The 22,366-nt window shown below is 40.1% G+C and overlaps 1 pseudogene; it reads left to right on the forward strand.

The window, feature by feature from the left end:
• Positions 1-21,694: 21,694 nt before the first annotated feature.
• LOC126337102 (5S ribosomal RNA) lies at positions 21,695-21,812 on the forward strand (annotated as a pseudogene).
• The last annotated feature ends 554 nt before the right edge of the window (positions 21,813-22,366 follow it).

Genomic DNA, 22,366 nt, shown 5'->3' on the forward strand with positions numbered 1-22,366 from the left:
AACATAAATTCTTAGAAACAAGTACGTGCAAAGAATACGGTGCTCGTCGACGCGGCAGTTATATTCAGAGAAATATGATTTTCCAAACCACTTATTCCAACTGTGTATGACTGCTTGTCTGAAGTAGTTTGTGTTGGAGAAGCCTGAATATTTATAAATCTAGTAATCACAGGAAATCTGAATTTCATCAATTATACACTCCCCTACGTATATTCCGTGGCAAGGGCAATTCTGCATTCGAATGTATTAGACATGTACAGTATGTCTACTGTATCAGCATGGTGTTATGAAACTACGTTTTCCTTTAAGGATACCATAGAAAAACATGGGTCAAGGAACGGCCCGTCTGCTTTAACCCATGTCATCCTATGTGACGACATGAGTTTTCGATGCGAAGAATACAAGCGGTCTGTTATTAAATGTTATCTGCGGTTGCCTCAGCAACACCGTAAATATTTTTCTGCTTCTTTCCGTATTTGGCATGATTTGCGAGGGTAAGGTTGAGCTAGAACCGAAGACCACAACTTAAATTTCTGCGAGTGATACAATTAGTGATTGAAATTACAATGTTTTTTTTCTTATTATTTGGCTGTTTCCGTAATGTGGCACGTTTATTGAGGGTGAGATTGGGCAGAAAAAAAGGGCATAGCTCAGATAGCTACGAGTTAAACAGATAGTGATCTTTTTCACAACCTCGGTGCTTACAAATGTGACACTCTTTTTTTCCGAATGTGTCGCCCTGTAGGTGCGGTGTATTTGAAACGGATTTTTTAAAATATGGGTCGTGTTGTTAGTGGTGACTCACTCACTATGGTGGATGTTTGTTTTTTGATAGTTTTTGGTAACGGTTCATTTGCATGGGAGCGAGTCTTTGATAATTGTTGGTCGTTTATTTGATTTTGGTTTTTGAAATGTTAGTTTGCGCTGCAATTTGTTAGTTTCTTAGACTGAATGTTTGTGTTTGTCATTTGCTTTGGAATTGTGTTTGAATATTTTGTTGTTTGCAGTTCGGATTGTTTGCTTCTTGTGTGTGTGTGTGTGTGTGTGTGTGTGTGTGTGTGTGTGTGTGTGTGTGTGTGTGTGACCACCCCTGATTAATTTGGAGTTGCCTACGGTTCGTAAATTTGTTTTTATGTGCTTTTTCACTTATTGCCAGACTGTAGTTTGTTTTTGAAAACGAAATCGCTTTGAAATTACGTTTTTCAAATGTGTGTTAGCTGAAGCGAAATATTCCATTCCAGGTTTCGTTTTTTTTTCCTTCCGTTTAACCTGGAGAAAGATGTGTGTGGTATTTTTCGATTATGTGGTTCTTTTCATGTGTAGGGGGTTGGGGGAGGAGAGAGGGGGGTGCATTGGGGTGTCGCTGTCTTCGACTGAGCTACTGTATATAGGTCAAGTGAAATATTTGATTCCACTTTTGCGTTTTTGTGTTTCTTCGTTCATTTTATTCTGGAGGAATAGATCTCGAAGATTTTTCAGATTTTTGGTTGCTTTGAAATAATCTAAGATTTATTGCTGATTCTTTGTTTTCTTCTCCGCCCAAAACCCCATAATTACCGCAGTTGTCCTGTTACTTTCATTTCATTAACGGCTGGAAATATTTCGCTTGTTTTTTACGTTTGTTTTTGACCATAGTGGTCTGTCTTATGCTCGCGATCTTGAAGGATCTAGTCTGACTCTGGTTATCTTAGTAGAAAAGATCAAACGCGGATTTTTACGTTATCGGAGATGCGCATGCGCACTAAAGCCCGTTTTTAACGCTTTAAAGCAGCATCTGGCAGCTGCTTAAAAAACCTAACATAACAACTGCATGATTGCCTATCAACTTTCGTCAGCATTCGATATGTGCCTCTCACCAGATTTGATGATTTATGGTCGGTTAATGTCTGTGATCTTTAGGAGCGAGTTATTAACGTCAATCATTTACAAATGAAAAATAAAACACGCATGTTTTATAATTTGCCGTATGCCGCTTCACTGTAACGGAGCACTGAAAATGTATCACCAACACATCACCATTATTATTAATTGCCAGTTAATAACGCATCAATGATACAAGACTTCAAGACAGAACATGATAATCAAGACTGGAGATGAAGGTCGTATGGTTAACTGCTAGCTTAATGAATAACATCGTAGTTTTTGGAGTCGAAAGTAGTTGATTCGCATCATGGTAGCATTATTGACACGTTCTGTTACGTCCTTGCGAATGTGATACAAGTATGTTCTACAATACTGGATGTTATTTACATTCATTCTGATCTGAGAACGAACGACAAAAAAAAAAAATGTTGAGATTTCCGAGTATGTGGTTAGCAAGAACGTAGGAGCAGTTTTAAATGCTGCTACTAAAACAAGCTGCAGTCAAATTTCTGTCATTTCTTCTCACAAATATTTGTCTCTTTCTTCTCGAATATTTAACGACTCCCGAGTGTATGGTTAGACTGGAACCTAAGAGAACAGCTTAAATTACTGAGAGTGAATCGAGGAACAACAATATTCATATTCATTCTTCACACAAGGTCGATAGTCAACCATGCGGTTGTCGATATTGTGCGTGACGTCAAAATGACATCACATTTGCGGAAATTGTTGTGAAAAGAGCATTACCCTTAGTATCTCGAGTAAAACGCAGGCAGTATAAACATCTCTGGAGAGAGCATTCTTATTCGTACTTTTGAACATAGGTAGCTACAAAATGGACAGGAAATGGTTTACAAAAAAGGACATTTCTGCTGCCCTTTTGATTAAAATGGGATTTAAATCATTCAAAACACTACCCACCACATTCTGAGGCCACTTAAAGTGTGAAAAAGAATTGGACTCCACGGTAAATCCAGTTTTGTCAAAAATAGGTGTGAAACAGAAACACGTGTTTGTACATATCCTGGAACATCTAATGTTATCGATTCATATGTTTCAGATTAGTACAAAACGCACTGCCAAGGATGTGAAAAAGACAAAAGAAACACCTTCTTCACGATTTGTAATTACAAAGGCAGCTACAATTTTAAAACAGCCCAACCACGCTGCGTGATCGATTCCGGCGTGAAAATAAATCGGACTATGAAAAAATAGGAGCTTAGCCCTACTTAGTATAACATAGCTGTCAAACAAAAGCACATGATATTGCTCATGCACTAGGTACTAAATTATATATTTCTTATGTTTCACGTGAATAACAAATGACTATAGAATATTTCCTTGTGGCGAAACACCTTGGCCTTCATTTGCTTCCTAAGAACACTAGTCCAGCCTCACTCTACCTGCCCTAAAACAAAAACTTAAAAAAGACAGCTACTACATTTTCCGTACTCCATGGCACAATGCCAGACCAATAAAAGAGAAAAGATGAGTTACTCTTGAAGCGAGTCCCGCTTTCTATGCTACAGTTGCCACATATAACCACCTGTTGTTTCTTATCTTGTAGATAATTTTTCGACGTATTATTTTTCAGACTGGTAAAAAATGGACAGAGGAAACTTTGTGCAATGTATAAGCAGCTATTTCTGTTCACTGACCATTTTAAAAGACAGCTTAAACGTTTAACCTAGTTTTAGCATACTGCAAGAAAATTGGAAACCGGAAACTTATCGCACTCAAAGGTAGTTCCTACATTGTTTCAAACATTCGAAGGGTAAAACTATATACTTTATATCGCTTACACTCCAAAAACTAATCTTTCTCGTTTTCATATTTTAGACGGTAACAAAAATCACTGGAGATTGGTTTCAGAGCACAAAACAACACTTATCTGCTGTCTTTTTGATTAAAAAGTTATTCCAAATGTTTCAAATACAAGTCAGCGGAATCTGATGCCGCTTATCGTCAAAATGGTTTGAGCTCGCAAGTAAGTCCTCTAAAGTGAAAAATAGTTAAATAAACTATATGATCGTACTCTTGTAGTAAAAACTAATATTTTCCATTCTGATGCCCCAGATGGATTCAAAATGGAGTGTGAAAGCCCAAAGAAACATTTCTGCAGAATTTTTCATTAAACGAACAGCTACAACTTTTATAGTATCTCCTACCACACTGCATGCTCTATTAATGTGAGACAACAAACTGGACTATAAGGTGAGTCCTGCTTTGTATCAGATGGAGGCTACATAAAAGCCCGTGATATGGCATTTGCAATAGATATTAATTTATCGCTTTCTTCTGCTTCAGATGACTAAAAACTTTCTGCAGAATATTTTCAAGTGGTCGAAACAAGCAATTTCTTACAATTCTGCTGCAGACAACAACTACTACATTTTACAAATTCCATCATCAAAAACAATGAGTTATTCTACAAGGGAGGTCCGTTTTCTGTCATATACTTGTCATATAAAAATCACTAGTTTTTGCCTGTCCTGTGTATGCTAATTTATTCACGTTTTATTTACAGACTGGTAAAATACAGACGTCGCTTATTTGTGCAAAGCCGAAAAAAGCATTTAACCTCATTGACTGGTTTAAAACGCAGCTTCATATTTCAAGCTATTCCTAGCACTCTGCAAGACGAATTTAAATCTTTAAACTGATTGCACACAATGGTAGGTACTACAATGTCTTAAACAGCGGAGGGGTAAAACCAATTTATATCTCTCATGCTACAAAAACTGATTTTTCTCATTTTATATTTCAGATTCTTAAATATTAACTGGGGATGGTTTTCGGAAATCGAAAGCACACATATTTCTAATTTTTATATTTCAAATTATTAAAATAATGCTCTTAAGTGAAGTATAGTCCTGAAACAGAACAATACTATTCTACTCTTGTTGAAAAAATTATAGTTATTCATTTTTGTGTTCCAGATGAGTCCACTACTTCCGACAATCTTATTAAACGAACAGCTATAACTTTTAAAGTTACCCCACTATAAGATCGAGTAAAGTGTGACAACAAACTGGACTAGAAGGTGAGTCCTACTTTGTATTAGATAATTGTCACATAAAATGACATGATATTGTATTTGCACTAGATATTAATATATCGATTTTTTATATTTCAGATGACTTAGAACTGACTGCAATATACACTCCTGGAAATTGAAATAAGAACACCGTGAATTCATTGTCCTAGGAAGGGGAAACTTTATTGACACATTCCTGGGGTCAGATACATCACATGATCACACTGACAGAACCACAGGCACATAGACACAGGCAACAGAGCATGCACATTGTCGGCACTAGTACAGTGTATATCCACCTGTCGCAGCAATGCAGGCTGCTATTCTCCCATGCAGACGATCGTAGAGATGCTGGATGTAGTCCTGTAGAACGGCTTGCCATGCCATTTCCACCTGGCGCCTCAGTTGGACCAGCGTTCGTGCTGGACGTGCAGACCGCGTGAGACGACGCTTCATCCAGTCCCAAACATGCTGAATGGGGGACATATCCGGAGATCTTGCTGGCCAGGGTAGTTGACTTACACCTTCTAGAGCACGTTGGGTGGCACGGGATACATTCGGACGTGCATTGTCCTGTTGGAACAGCAAGTTCCCTTGCCGGACTAGGAATGGTAGAACGATGGGTTCGATGACGGTTTGGATGTACCGTGCACTATTCAGTGTCCCCTCGACGATCACCAGAGGTGTACGGCCAGTGTAGGAGATCGCTCCCCACACCATGATGCCGGGTGTTGGCCCTGTGTGCCTCGGTCGTATGCAGTCCTGATTGTGGCGCTCACCTGCACGGCGCCAAACACGCATACGACCATCATTGGCACCAAGGCAGAAGCGACTATCATCGCTGAAGACGACACGTCTCCATTCGTCCCTCCATTCACGCCTGTCGCGACACCACTGGAGGCGGGCTGCACGATGTTGGGGCGTGAGCGGAAGACGGCCTAACGGTGTGCGGGACCGTAGCCTAGTTTCATGGAGACGGTTGCGAATGGTTCTCGCCGATACCCCAGGAGCAACAGTGTCCCTAATTTGCTGGGAAGTGGCGGTGCGGTACCCTACGGCACTGCGTAGGATCCTACGGTCTTGGCGTGCATCCGTGCGTCGCTGCGGTCCGGTCCCAGGTCGACGGCCACGTGCACCTTCCGCCGACCACTGGCGACAACATCGATGTACTGTGGAGACCTCAGGCCCCACGTGTTGAGCAATTCGGCGGTACGTCCACCCGGCCTCCCGCATGCCCACTATACGCCCTCGCTCAAAGTCCGTCAACTGCACATACGGTTCACGTCCACGCTGTCGCAGCATGCTACTAGTGTTAAAGACTGCGATGGAGCTCCGTATGCCACTGCAAACTGGCTGACACTGACGGCGGCGGTGCACAAATGCTGCGCAGTTAGCGCCATTCGACGGCCAACACCGCGGTTCCTGGTGTGTCCGTTGTGCCGTGCGTGTGATCATTGCTTGTACAGCCCTCTCGCAGTGTCCGGAGCAAGTATGGTGGGTCTGACACACCGGTGTCAATGTGTTCTTTTTTCCATTTCCAGGAGTGTATTTCCATGTGGCGAAAAAAAATATTTTTCAGAATTCTGGCGCTAAGGAGAACTAGTACCGTTCACATACTCCATAGCCCAAGTTGAATACCAAACAAGAGGAAAGATGACTCATTCTTCAAGGGAGTCCCTCTTTCTATCATATACTATCAAATAAAATCACTTGTCACTTATCCTGTGTATGTTAATTTATTCTCGTTTCATTTTTCAGATTGGTAAAACACGGACGATGGATATTTGTGGGATGCCACAGAACTTAGTTAACCTCCTTGACTGATTTGAAAGACAGTTTAAAATCTGAAATATTTCAAGCTCTCTGCATAACGAACTCAAACGTTATAATTAATCGCATTTAGTGGTAGGTACTACTATGTCTCATACAGCTGAGAAATAAAAACAGTTTATATCACCCATTCTCCACAAACTGATCTTTCTCATTTTTAAATTTCAGATCGTTAAAATATTCACTGCAGATTTCGGAATACAAAAGAAGACATGACTACTATCTTTTTGATTAAAAAGTTATTTCAAACTTTTAAGCTACTGCTCACCACATTGTGAGGCTCCTTACAATGTGAAAATTATTTGAACTCGAAAATAAGCCCTCTTAAGTGGAGAATAAATAGGAAATAGAGGAAGACGTTTGTGCTGTTGTTGCAAAAATTAAAGTTATGCATTCATCTTTTCTGGAAGGGCTACAAATGGACTGCCAAACTATCTGCAAAAGCCCAAAGAAGACATTTCTTCACAATGCTTGATTAAAGAAACAGCTACAACTTTTAAAGTTGCTCCTACCACACTTCATGATCGAGTAATGTGTGACAACAAATTCGACCCGGAGAGGTGAATCCCACTTTCTAACAGGTAGTGGTCACATAATATCACACGATATTCCATTTGAAGTAAATATTAATTTCTTATCTTTCAGAACAGTAAGAATTGTCTGCAGAATATTTCCAAGTCATGAAACCAGCTATTTTTCAGCGTTTGGTGCTAATGACAACAACTATATTTATATAGTCCACTGCCCAAGGCGAGGACGTACAAGATGACAGATGAGTCATTCTTCAACGGAATCCCACTTTCTGACATGTACCAAATAAATTCACTTGTTGTTTCCTCTCCTGTCTATGCTAATTTATTCTCGATACAATTTTTCAGATTGGTAAAACACAGACACCGGTAATTTTTGTGTTGCCAAAGAGCTATTTTCACCTCGTTAACTGGTTTGAAACACAGCTTCAATTTTTAAGCTATTTCTAGCACTCTAGCAGACGTACTTCAAAGTTTAGACTAATCGCGCACAATGGTAGGTCCTACTATGTTTCAAACAGCTAAGGTGTAAAGTCAGTTTATATCACTGATGCAGCAAATACTGAACTTTCACGTTGTTATATTTCAGATTGTTAAAGTAGTCACTGGAGATAGTTTTCGGAATACAAAAGTACACATGCCTGCCGTCTCTTTTGTTAAAAAGTTATCTCAAACTCTTAATGATTACTCATCACATTGTGAGGCCACTTACAGAGAGAAAATAATTTGGGCTCAAAGGTAAGTACAGATGTGAAATAGACGAAGACGTTTCTACTGTTCATGGAAAAACTGAAGTTATCCATTCTGATGTTCCAGATGATTTCAAAATGGACTGCCAAATTATCTGTAAAAGCCCAGAGAAGCAACTTCTTCAGAATGTTTGATTAAAGAAACAGGTACAACTTTTAAAGGAGCTCCTACCATACTACATGGTTGAGTAAAGTATGAGAACAAATAGGACTAGGAGGTGAGTCCTACTTTGTATCAGATAGTGGTCATAAAAATCATATGATAGTTCATTGGCACTAGGTATTAATATATCGATTTTTTTATGTTTCAGATGCGTTAGAAGTGTCTGCAGAATATTTTCAAGTGGCGAAAAAAATTATTTCTCATAATTCTCGTGCTGATGATAACTAGTACTTTTACATATTCCGTAGCCCAATGCGAGGACCATACATGAGGAGGGATGAGTCATTCTTCAAGGGAGTCCCGGTTTCTATTATATACTTGTCAAATAAAATCACTTGTTGCCACTTATCCTGCATATGCTAATTTATTCTAGTTTCACTTTCCAGACTGGTAAAACACGGATGTTGGATACTTGTGGGATGATGAAGAACTTATTTAACCTCAATGAAGGCAGCATAAAATCTGAAGTATTTTAAGCCCTCTGCAGGACAAACCTAAACGTCTTAACCAATCACATTTAATGGTAGTTACTAGTATGTCTCATAGAGCTGAGGAATAAAACCAATTTATATCACTCATTCTCCACAAACTGATATTTCTCATTTTTATGTTTCATATTGTTAAAACATTCACTGTAGATGTTTTTCAAAATTCAAAAGAATACATGGCTGCTGTCTGTTTGATTAAAAAGCTATTTCAAACTCAACTGCTACTCACCACATTGTGGTGGACTTAACAAAATGAAAATTAGCTGAATTTGTCAGTAAGTCCTCTTAAGTGAATAACAGTTGTGAACTAGAGGCACACATCTGCAATCCTGTTGCAAAAATTAGAGTTATCCACTGTTATGTCCTAGATGCTTTCAGAATGGACTGCTAAATTATCTGCAAAAGCCTGAAGAAGCAATTTCATCAGAATTTTTTGTTAAAAGAAGAGCTGCAACTTTTAAAGTAACTTCTACCACACTAGACGTATGATTAAATTGTGAAACAAAATGGACTAGAACGTGAAACCTACTTTGTATCAGATAGTGGCCGCATAAAAGCGTTTGATATTGCTTTTTCAGTAATTTATCGATTTTTTTATATTTTAGATGGGCAAGAACTCACTGCAGAATTGCAACAAGCTATTTTTCAGAATTATGGTGCCATAGACAACTAATACATTCATATATTCAATAGCCAAAGACGAGGACGTTATAACTAGAAAGATGAGTCATTTTTCAACGGAGTCCCACTTTCTATCATGCACTTGTTAAATGAAATCACATGTTGTTGCATTTCCTGTATGTGCTTATTTATTCTCGTTTAATTTTTCAGATTCGTAGGATATTTTTGGGATGCCTAAAAATTTATTTAACCAACTGGATTGATTTGAAAGGCAGCTTAAAATCTGAACGATTTCAACCATTCTGCAAGACTGACTCAAACGTTGTAGCTAATCACATTCAATTTTAGGTAGTGTGTCATACATCTTAGGAATAAAAATACTTTCAATCCTTCATCCTCCCAAAACCGATATTTCTCATTTTTATGATTCAGATTGTATTTTTTTCACTCAGGACAGTTTTCGGAATACAAAAGTACGCAGTAGTACTGTTTGTTTGGTTAATAATTTATTTCAGACTCTATACTCCTAGTCAGCACATATGGAGGCACCTTACAAACTGAAAAGTACTTGAACTCTATAGTAAGTCCTCTTAAGTGAATAATAGTTGTGATCTAGAGGCATACATATGTATTCGTCTTGTGAAAAGTAGATTTATCCATTCATATGTTCCAGATAGTTTCAAAATGGACTGCCAAATTTTCTGCAATAGCCCAAAGAAGCACTTTCACCAGATTTTTTATTAAACGAACAGCGGCAACTTCTAAAGTAGCTCCTACCACACTGCATGATCGAATAAAGTGTAACAACAAACTGGACTAGGAGGCCAGTCCTACTTCGTATCAGATATTGGTCACCTAAAAGGTGATATGCATTTGCAATACATATTAATATCTCGGTTTTGTATGCTCCAGGTTGAGTAACAATTGACTGCAGGGTACTACCAATTGGCGTAACAAGCTATTTTTCAGACTTATGAAGTTTCTACCATGTCACGCTTTGCATCATATACTTTTCAAATGAAATAAGCTCTAGTTTCCTGTGCAGTATATGCTAATTTATTCTCATTACATTTTTCAGATTGGTAAAATACGGACACTGGAAATTTTTATGTTGCCAAAGAGTTATTATCACCTCACTAACCGGTTTCAAACACAGATACAAATTTTAAGCTATTTATAGCACTCTACCAGACGCCCTTCAAAATTTAAACTAATGGCATACAATAGCAGGTTCTAATACGTCTCAAACAGCTGAGGTGTAAAACAAGTTTATATCACTGGTGCTTCATAAGCTGATCTTATTTTTATGTTTCAGATTGTTAAACTATTGACGAGAGATGGTTGCAGAAATACAAAACTACACATGGATGCCGTCTCTTTAGTTAAAAGTTATTTGAAACACTTGAAGTGCAGCAAAGCACACTCTGAGACCCCTTACAAAGAGAAAATTATCCATTCTGATGTTTCAGATGGGCTAAAAATGGATTGACAAATCATCTGCAAAAGCCCAAAGAAGCAACTTCTTCGGAATGCTTGATCAAACACACAGCTGCAACTTTTAAACCGACTCCTAACACACAGTGTGGTCGAATAAAGTGTAACAACAAATCCGACCAGAATGTGAGTTCCACATTGTATCAGATTGTGGTCACATAAAAGCATGTAATATTCCATTTGAAGTAAATATTAGTTTATTGATTTTTTATGTTTCAGAAGAGTAAAAATTGTCTCTAGAATATTTGCAAGTGGCAGAACCAGCTGTTTTCAGCATTTGGTGCTAATGACAACTACCACATTCATATACTCCAAAGCAAGGCGAGGACGTTAAAAGAGGAAAGATGAATCACTCTTCAAGGGAGTCCCGCTTTCAGTCAAATACATGTTAAATAATAATACGGGTTGTTGCATAACCGTTACATGCTAGTTTCTCTAGTTACATTTTTCAGATTGGCGAAACACGGACGGTGGAGATTGGTAGGATGGAGAATAGCTATTTTTACCTTGTTGACTGGTTTAAAGCCCAGCTTCATTTTAAAGCAATATCCAGCACTCTCCAACACGAACTAAAAATTTTAAATTAATCGCACACAATGGTAGGTTCTACTATGTCTCAAACAACAGAGGTATAAAACCGATCGCTGATACTCCATATAATGATCTTTCTCATTTTTTATATTTCAGATTGTTGAAGTATTCACTGGAGCTGTTTTTCGGAATACAAAAGTAAACATGGCTGCAATCTCATTGGTTAAAAATGTATTTCAACCACTTAACGTGCTACTCACCATAATTAGAGGCCCCTTACAAAGAGAAAATTATTTGGGCACAAAGGTACGTCCTCTTAAGTGAAGTACAGATGTGAAATAGAGGAAGACATTTGTACTGTTATGGCAAAAACTAAAGATATCCATTATTACATATCAGAAGGGTTGAAATGGACTGCGTAATTATCTGCAAAAGCCCAAAGATGCCACTTCTTCAGGATATTTGATTAAACGAACAGCTACAACTTTTAAACAAGCTCTTTAGACACTTCATGTTCGATTAAAGCGAGAGAACAAATACGACCAGAAAATGAGTCCCACTTTGTATCAGATATTGGTCATGTAAAAGAACGTGATATTCCATTTGTAGTAAATGTTTATTTATCGATCTTTTATGTTTCAGATGAATAAGAATTGTCTGCAGAATATTTCCAAGTGGCGAATCCAATTTTTTTTTTTTTTTTTTTTTTTTTTTTTTTTTTTTTTTTTTTTTTTTTTTTTTAGCATTTGGTGATAGCGACAACTACTACATTTATATACTCCGTAGCTCAAGGCCAGGACGTTACAAGAGGAAAGATTAGTCTTTCTTCAAGGCAGTCCCGCTTTCTATCATACACTTGTCAAATAAAATCACTTGTTGTTTCATGTCTTGTATATGTTAATTTATTCTCGTTACATTTTTCAGACTCGTAAAACACCTAGCTATTTTCACCTCGTTAACTGGTTGAAATCAGCTTCAAATATTTAAGCTATTTCTAGAACTCTACCAGATGTACTCGCATACAATGGTAGGTCCTACTATGTCGAAAACAGCTGAGGTGTAAAACAGGTTTATATACCTGATTCTCATTTTTGTATTTCAGATTATTAAAGTATTCATCTTCCCCGCATGAACCGTGGACCTTGCCGTTGGTGGAGAGGCTTGCGTGCCTCAGCGATACAGATGGCCGTACCGTAGGTGCAACCACAACGGATGGGTATCTGTTGAGAGGCCAGACAAACGTGTGGTTCCTAAAGAGGGGCAGCAGCCTTTTCAGTAGTTGCAGGGGCAACAGTCTGGATGATTAACTGATGTGGCCTTGTAACACTAACCAAAACGGCCTTGCCGTGCTGGTACTGCGAATGGCTGAAAGCAAAGGGAAACTACAGCTGTAACTTTTCCCGAGGGCATGCAGCTTTACTGTATGATTACATGATGATGGCGTCCTCTTGGGTGAAATATTCCGGACATAAAATAGTCCCCCTTTCGGATCTCGGGGCGGGAACTACTTAAGAGGACGTCGTTACCAAGAGAAAGAAAACTGGTGTTCTTCGGATCGGAGAGTGGAATTTCAGATCCCTTGATCGGACAGGAAGGTTAGAAAATTTGAAAAGGGAAATGGATAGGTTAAAGTTAGATATAGTGGGAATTAGTGAAGTTCGGTGGCAGGAGGAACAAGACTTCTGGTCAGGTGACTACAGGGTTATCAACACAAAATCAAATAGGGGTAATGCAGGAGTAGGTTTAATAATGAATAGGAAAATAGGAATGCGGGTAAGCTACTACAAACAGCATAGTGAACGCATTATTGTGGCCAAGATAAACACGAAGCCCATGCCTACTACAGTAGTACAAGTTTATATGCCAACTAGCTCTGCAGATGACGAAGAAATTGATGAAATGTATGATGAGATAAAAGAAATTATTCAGATAGTGAAGGGAAACGAAAATTTAATAGTCATGGGTGACTGGAATTCGGTAGTAGGAAAAGGAAGAGAAGGCAACATGGTAGGCCAACATGGAATGGCGGTAAGGAATGTAAGAGGAAGCCGTCTGGTAGAATTTCGTAAAGAACATAAGTTAATCATAGCTAACACTTGGTTCAAGACTTGTGAAAGAAAGTTGTGTACATGGAAGAAGCCTGGAGATACTAGAACGTGTCAGATAGATTATATGATGGTAAGACAGAGATTTAGGAACCAGGTTTTAAATTGTAAGACATTTCCAAGAGCAGATGTGGACTCTGACCACAATCTATTGGTTATGAACTATAGTTTAAAACTGAAGAAACTGCAAAAAGGTGGGAATTTAAGGAGATGGGACCTGGATAAACTGACTAAACCAGAGGTTGTACAGGGTTTCAGAGAGAGCATGAGGGAACAATTGACAGGAATGAGGGAAAGAAATACAGTAGTAGTAGAATGGGTAGCTTTGAGGGATGAAGTAGTGAAGGCAGCAGAGGATGAAGTAGGTACAAAGAGGAGGGCTAGTAGAAATCCTTGGGTAACAGAAGAAATATTAAATTTAAATGATGAAAGGAGAAAATATAAAAATGCAGTAAGTGAAGCAGGCAAAAAGGAATACAAACGTATCAAAAATGAGATCGACAGGAAGTGCAAAATGGCTAAGCAGGGATGGCTAGAGGACAAATGTAAGAATGTAACGGCTTATCTCACTAGCGGTAAGATAGATAGTGCCTACAGGAGAATTAAAGAGACCTTTGGAGAAGAGAGAACCACTTGTATGAATATCAAGAGCTCAGATGGAAACCCAGTTCTAAGCAAAGAAGGGAAAGCAGAAAGGTGAAAGGCGTATATAGAGGGTGTATACAAGAGCGATGTTCTTGAGAACAATAGTATAGAAATGAAATAGATTGTAGATGAAGATGAAATAGGAGATATGATACTGTGTGAAGAGTTTGGCAGAGCACTGAAAGACCTAAGTCTAAACAAGGCCCCGGGAGAAGACAATATTCCATTAGAACTACTGACAGCCATGGGAGAGACAGTACTGACAAAACCCTACCATGTGGTGAGCAAGATGTATGAGACAGGCTAAATACTCTCAGACTTCCAGAAGAATATAATAATTCCAGTCCCAAAGAAAGCAGGTGTTGACAGATGTGAAAATTACCGAACTATCAGTTTAATAAGTCACAGCTGCAAAATACTAACACGAATTCTGTACAGACGAATGGAAAAACTGGTAGAAGCTGACCTCGGGGAAGATCAGGTCGGATTCCGTAGAAATGTTGGAACACGTGAGGCAATACTCACCCTATGACTTATCTTAGAAGATAAACTTAGGAAAGGCAAACCTTCGTTTCTAGCATTTGTAGACTTAGAGAAAGCTTTTGACAATGTTGACTGGAATACTCTCTTCCAAATTCTGAAGGTGGCAGGGGTAAAATACAGTGAGCGAAAGGTTATTTACAAATTGTGCACAAAGCATATGGCAGTTGTGAGAGTCAAGGGACCTGAAAGGGAAGCAGTGGTTGGGAAGGAAGTGAGACAGGGTTGTAGCCTCTGCCCGATGTTATTCAATCTGTATATTGAGCAAGCAGTAAAGGAAACTAAAGAAAAATTCGGAGTAGGTATTAAAATCCATGGAGAAGAAATAAAAACTTTGAGGTTCGCCGATGACATTGTAATTCTGCCAGAGACAGCAAAGGACTTGGAAGAGCAGTTGAACGGAATGGACAGTGTCTTGAAAGGAGGATGTAAGATGAACATCAACAAAAGAAAAACGAGGATGATGGAATGCAGTCAAATTAAGTCGGGTGGTGCTGAAGGAATTAGATTAGGAAATGAGACACTTACAGTAGTAAAGGAGTTTTGCTATTTGGGGAGCAAAATAACTGATGCTGGGTGAAGTAGAGAGGATATAAAATGTAAACTGGCAATGGGAAGGAAATCGTTTTTGAAGAATGGAAATTTGTTAACATCGAGTATAGATTAAAGTGTCAGGAAGTCGTTTCTGAAAGTATTTGTATGGAGTGTACCCATGTTTGGAAGTGAAACATGGACGATAAATAGTTCGGACAAGAAGAGAATAGAAGCTTTCGAAATGTGATGCTACAGAAGAATGCTGAAGATTAGATGGGTAGATCACATAACTAATGAAGAGATACTGAATAGAATTGGGGAGAATAGTAGTTTGTGGCACAAGTTGACTAGAAGAAGGAATTTGTTGGCAAGACATGTTCTGAGGCATCAAGAATCACCAATTTAGTATTGGAGGGCAGCGTGGAGGGTAAAAATCATAGAGGGACACCAAGAGATGAATACAATGAGCAGTTTCAGAAGGATGTAGGTTGCAGTAGGTACTGGGAGATGAAGAAGATGGCACAGTATAGAGTAGCATGGAGAGCTGCATCAAACCAGTCTCAGGAATGAAGACCACAACAACAAAGTATTCATTGGAGATGGTTTTCGGAATACTAAAGAACACGTGGCTGCCGTCTCTGTGGCTGAAAAGTTATTTAAAATATTTGAAGTGCTACTTGCTTCATTGTGAGGCCTGTACATCTACATCTAGTTCTACATGACTACTCTGCAATTCACATTTAAGTGCTTGGCAGAGGGTTCATCGAACCACAATCATACTATCTTTCTACCATTCCACTCCCGAACAGCGCGCGGGAAAAACGAACACTTAAACATTTCTGTTCGAGCTCTGATTTCTCTTATTTTATTTTGATGAATATTCCTACCTATGTAGGTTGGGCATTCGGAAGAGAAAGCTGGTGACTTAAATTTCGTAAATAGATCTCGCCGCGACGAAAAACGTCTTTGCTTTAATGACTTCCACCCCAATTCGCGTATCATATCTGCCACACTCTCTCCCCTAATATGTGATAATACAAAACGAGCTGCCCTTTTTTGCACCCTTTCGATGTCCTCCGTCAATCCCACCTGGTAAGGATCCCACACCGCGCAGCAATATTCTAACAGAGGACGAACGAGTGTAGTGTAAGCTGTCTCTTTAGTAGACTTGTTGCATCTTCTAAGTGTCCTGCCAATGAAACGCAACCTTTGGCTCGCCTTCCCCACAATGTTATCTATGTGGTCTTTCCAATTGAAGTAGTTCGTATTTTTAACACCCAACTACTTAGCTGAATTGACAGACTTGAGAATTGTACTATTTATCGAGTAATCGAAATCCAACGATTTCTTTTGGAACTCATGTGGATCATCTCACACTTATCGATATTTAGCGTCAACTGTCACCTGCCACACCATACTGCAATCTTTTCTAAATCGCTTTGCAACTGATATTGGTCTTCGGATGACCTCAGTAGACGGTAAATTGCAGGATCATCTGCGAACAACCTAAGAGAACTGCTCACATTGTCACCCAGATCATTTATACAGATCAGGAACAGGAGAGTTCCCAGGACGCTTCCCTGGGGAACACCTGATATCACTTCAGTTTTACTCGATGATTTGCCGTCTATTACTAAGAACTGCGACCTTCCTGACAGGAAAGCACGAATCCAGTCGCACAACTGAGACGATACCCCAAAGGCCCGCAGCTTGATTAGAAGTCGCTTGTGAGGAACGGTGTCAAAAGTTTTCCGGAAATCTAGAAATACCGAATCAACCTGAGATCCCCTCTACATAGCGGCCATTACTTCGTGCGAATAAAGAGGTAGCTGCGTTACACAAGAACGATGTTTTCTGATATCATGCTGATTACGTATCAATAGATCGTTCCCTTCGAGATGATTCATAATACTTGAATACAGCATATGCTCCAAAACCCTACTGCAAACCGACGTCAATGATGTAGGTCTGTAGTTCAATGGATTACTCCTACTACCCTTCTTAAACACTGGTGCAACCTGCGCAATTTTCCAGTCTGTAGGTACAGATTTATCGGTGAGCGAGCGCTTGTATATGATTGCTAAGTAGGGAGCTATTGTATCAGCGTAATCTGAAAGGAACCTAATTGGTATACAATCTAGACCTGAAGACTTGCCCGTATCAAGCGATTTGAATTGCCTTCGCAACCCCTAAGGTATCTACTTCTAAGAAACTCATGCTAGCAGCTGTTCGTGTTTCAAATTCTGAAATATTCCATTCGTCTTCCCTGGTGAAGGAATTTCGGAAAACTGCGTTCAATAACTCCGCTTTAGCGGCACAGTCGTTGGTAACAGTACCATCGGCACTGCGAAGCGATCGTATTGACTGCGTCTTGCCGCTTGTGTACTTTACATACGACCAGAATTTCTTCGCATTTTCTACCAAATCTCGAGACAATGTTTCGTTGTGGAACCTATTAAAGGCATCTCGCATTGAAGTCCGTGCCAAATTCGCGTGTATATAAATTTTAGCCAATCTTCGGCATTTCGCGTTCTTCTGAACTTCGCATGCTTTTTCCGTTGCCTCTGCAACACCGTTCGGACCTGTTTTGTGTACCATGGGCGATCAGTTCCATATCTTTCCAATTTATGAGGTATGAGTCTTTCAGTTGCTGTTGCTACTATATCTTTGAATATGAGCCACATCTCGTCTACATTCGCATAGTCAGTTCGGAAGGAATGGAGATTGTCTCTTACGAAGGCTTCTAGTGACACTTTATCCGCTTTTTTAAATAAAATTTTTTTGCTTTTGTTTCTGGTGGATTTGGAAGAAATGGTATTGATCCTAGCTACTACGACCTTGTGATCCCTAATCCCTGTATCAGTCATTATGCTCTCTATTAACTCTGGATTGTTTGTGGCTAAGAGGTCAAGTGTGTTTTCGCAAGCATTTACAATTCGCGTGGGTTCGTGGACTAACTGCTCGAAATAATTTTCGGAGAAAGCGTTTAGGACAATCTCGGAAGATGTTTTCTGCCTACCACCGGTTTTGAACAAGTATTTTTCCCAACATATCGAGGGAAGGTTGAAGTCCCCACCAACTATAACAGTATGAGTGGGGTATTTATTTGTTACGAGACTCAAATTTTCTCTGAACTGTTCAGCAACTATATCATCGGAGTCTGGGGGTCGGTAGAAGGAGCCAATTATTAACTTACTTCGGCTGTTAAGTATAACCTCCACCCATACCAATTCGCACGGAGTATCTACTTCGACTTCACTACAAGATAAACCACTACTGACAGACACAAACTCTCCACCACCAATTCTGTCTAATCTATCTTTCCTTAACACCGTCTCAGACTTCGTAAAAATTTCTGCAGAACTTATTTCAGGCTTTAGCCAGCTTTCTGTACCTATAACGATTTCAGTTTCTGTGTTTTCTAGTAGCGCTTGAAGCTCAGGGACTTTCCCAGCACAACTACAACAATTTACAACTACAATTCCGACTGTTCCTTGAGCCAAGCACGTCCTGTATTTGCCATGCACCCTTCGAGATTGCAGCCTACCCCGTTCTTTCCCGAGCATTCTAACCTAAAAAAAAAAACGCCCAGTCCACGCCACACAGCCTCCGCTACCCGAGTAGCCGCCAGCTGAGTGTAGTGAACTCTGTAAAGGAACTGTAAATATTGTGATTTAATCGCAGAGGTGCTGAAAAATTGTTCCAGTGACACACCAGAGAAATATCTGGTAAACTTTTTATCTTTGAGAGACATACGAACAATTTCGCCCTTCGTTTTTTATTTCTTGTATGAATAACTACTTTTTGTTCTGATGGGCTGGTGGGATGTCGTACTGTCTAATTACTAGTGTGTGTGTGTGTGGTAAATGAATGAGTTAAAGGACGCAAGATGTGTTTTATATTATTTTCATCGCACAACAAGCCTTATTCCCATGCCTATGGAGTATTTATGTTAAGCAGAGAAGGCGAGTTTTAGATGGAACCGAAGATCTTCAAAACGGCGCTGCTCAACAATAGAGGTACGTGATTGTGCTCTCTACTTTCCTTTCGTGGCCGCTAAAATTACTTCCGATTCGTTTTGCCGAGACATTCAGAACCTGCAATCTTCTTTTTCTTATAAAAATACTAGTCCGATGCAAAAGAAATACTCTTAGATTTAAATAATTGCCATTCTTTTACCCAGGCCACGGGGAATGATAGAACGTACGTGCCTCTACTCTGAATGTACGTTCGCAATCTCCGAGTGTGTTACGACGAAATTATTTCACAATGAAAATTTCTCATCAGACCGCAACCACTCGCACGCGAATGTACGTACCCTCTGAATGTATCTAGTCAGTCACGCGCGTTGTTCAAAAGCTTTACTTTTAATATTCAGTGGATTACATTTCCGAAATTAATTTTTGTTTATGCTGCAAATCGTACTTCACGCGAAGTATTTATTACGTAAGTTTCAGGCTCAATTTAATAAAAAAAAAAAAAAAGATTCCGAATAATAGAAATAAAGAATAACAATCAAACAAATCAAACCTAAATAAACAGAAAGAGGGAACGTTACAACTCCTGACCTATTCAGCGGAACCCGAAACCCCACCACCCTATGGCGCAAGTCAAGGAATCTGCAGCCAACACAGCCGCATAACCGTCTGAGCCTCGGATTCAGACCCTCCACCCGGCTCTGCACCAAAGGTCCGCAGTCGGTTCTGTCAACGATGCTGCAGATGGTGAGCTCTGCCTTTTATCTCGTAAGCAAGACCGGCAGCCTTCACTAAATCAGATAGCCGCTGGAATCCAGAGAGAATTTCCTCAGGTGCAAAGCGACACACGTCATTAGCGCCGACATGTGCCACCACCTGCAGCTGGCTGCACCCTGTGCTCTTAATGGCATCCGGAAGGACCCTTTCCACATCAGAAATGACTCCTCCCGGAATGCACACGGAGTGCACACTGGATTTCTTCCCCTCCTTAGCCGCCGTATCCCTAAGGGGCCCCATTACGCGCCTAACATTGGAGCTCCCAACTACCAGTAAACCCACCCTCTGCGATTGCCCGGACCTTGAAGGCTGAGAATGATCCTCTGAAACAGGGCAGGCAGCTGCATCTGGCTCAGCCAGAGACAGTGCCTGAAACCGGTTTGTCAGACGCACCGGGGAGGCCTTCTGATCAGCCTCCGGGGACGCCTTTCGCTGCCTTCCACGCCTTGGAACGACCTCCCAATCAACCACAGGCGAGGGCTCAGCCCCACTGCGGGCAGCAATCGGGGTAACCACAGCGACAGACCGATCTGGGGACAGACGGGACGAGGTTGACATCCCCGTGATACCCCAATCCGGCTCCCTACAGTGGTGCCCATTGGCAACAGCCTCAAGCTGCGCGACTGAAGTCAGCGCCGCTTGCAGCTGTGAGCGAAGAGATGCCAACTCAGCCCTCATCCGAACACAGCAATCACAGTCCCTGTGCATTCTAATCGATATTGAACAACAGTTACTGAAACACGAGTCCGTGCCTAGATAACGCAAGGGAAACACGCAAAGAATGTATGAACTAACCTGTACAAATGCCTAACGACTGCGCTACAATCTGCCTGAATTTACGATTACAGTAACTAAAACTCGAAATTACACCTCCTATACGAAAGTCACACGCAATTTAAGTAAGAATCTACGAAGTAAACACTAAAGCCCGATGCTACAACTCTCAAATACTATAATACGCCCGAAGTTTATGAATTAAACAATACAAGTACCCAAAAACTCGCAAAGAAATTAAGAATTAAATTATGTAACAAATAAGTAAGCTAGGGGTATACGACTTGCTGCTGGCAGCTGCTTATCCAACGACGGCAGGGAGTACAAGGAGAGAATTATTTGGGCTTGAAGGTAATTCCTATTAAGTGAAGTACAGATATGAAATAAAGGATGACATTTGTATTGTTTTTGCAAAAATTTAAATTATTCATTCTTATGTCTCAGCAAGGCTCGAAATTATTTTCCCAGGCCATTATTTTCAAAAGCCCGAAGAAGACACTTACTCGGAATGTTTGACGAAATGGACAGCTCCTATTAAGTGAAGTACAGATATGAAATAAAGGATGACATTTGTATTGTTTTTGCAAAAATTTAAATTATTCATTCTTATGTCTCAGCAAGGCTCGAAATTATTTTCCCAGACCATTATTTTCAAAAGCCCGAAGAAGACACTTACTCGGAATGTTTGACGAAATGGACAGCTACTACTTTTAAACTAGGTCCTACCACATTGCATGATCGAGTAAAAGAGTCCCACTATGTATCAGATAGTGCTCACGTAAAACCACGTGAAATTCCATTTGTAGGAGATATTAATTTATCGATTTTTTTATGTTTCAGATGAGTAAGAATTGTCAGTAGAATATTTTAAGTGGCAACTCCAGCTTCTTCTCAGCATTCGGTGTTAACGGACGTCGGGCGCGCGCTCTGCTGTAGCGGAAGCAAGTGCTTTGCGTCAAATGCGGCCGATTTCGAGCGAAAACTATGATTTTGTGTGTTGGGAGAAGAGCCGAATGAGAGCCTACAGTATATGAACGCCAACGGCCATACCATGTTGAATACACCGGTTCTCGTCCGATCACCGAAGTTAAGCAACATCGGGCCCGGTTAGTACTTGGATGGGTGACCGTCTGGGAACACCTCAGTGCCTAGCGTGCCGTGTTTCCTCGTGCGACTTGGTCGGCGGCGCTTCGGCTGCTTCCTCTGCCTCGTGGCTTATATTTCTACCTGACTGTAAGTAATGGAAATGCTTTACGATGATAGTGAGGAAAGACAGTACAAAGCACAAAGTGAATTTGATTGTTCGGTTGACAAACCTTCGGACTTTGAAATTCATCGTTGGATACTTGAGGACTTGGTGTTAACGTCCGATGACGTTCTCGGCATACAATTTCCTTGTTCTTAAAATTGAAATCTCTGATATGTGTGATGCTGTTGTGTCTGTGAATGATGGTGCTCGTAAATTTCGGCATCTTGACGGTAAAATTAGTAATGTGACTGTGTCGCACGCCGACTTTGGCGTTAGGCAAATTCGAATAGTTAATCTGCCGTTTGAAATTAGGAATGACACTATTTCTCGTCATTTGCGGCCGTACGGCACCGTGTTGTCTGAGGTTAAGGAAAAGTGGTCCTCCGCGTACCCCTTTCAAGTCGAAAACGGTGTGCGGTGTTTGAAAATTGTTGTCAGACAACATATTCCGTCCTTTAT

Source organism: Schistocerca gregaria, chromosome 2 (genome assembly GCF_023897955.1).
Source record: "Schistocerca gregaria isolate iqSchGreg1 chromosome 2, iqSchGreg1.2, whole genome shotgun sequence".
Lineage (NCBI taxonomy): Eukaryota > Metazoa > Arthropoda > Insecta > Orthoptera > Acrididae > Schistocerca > Schistocerca gregaria.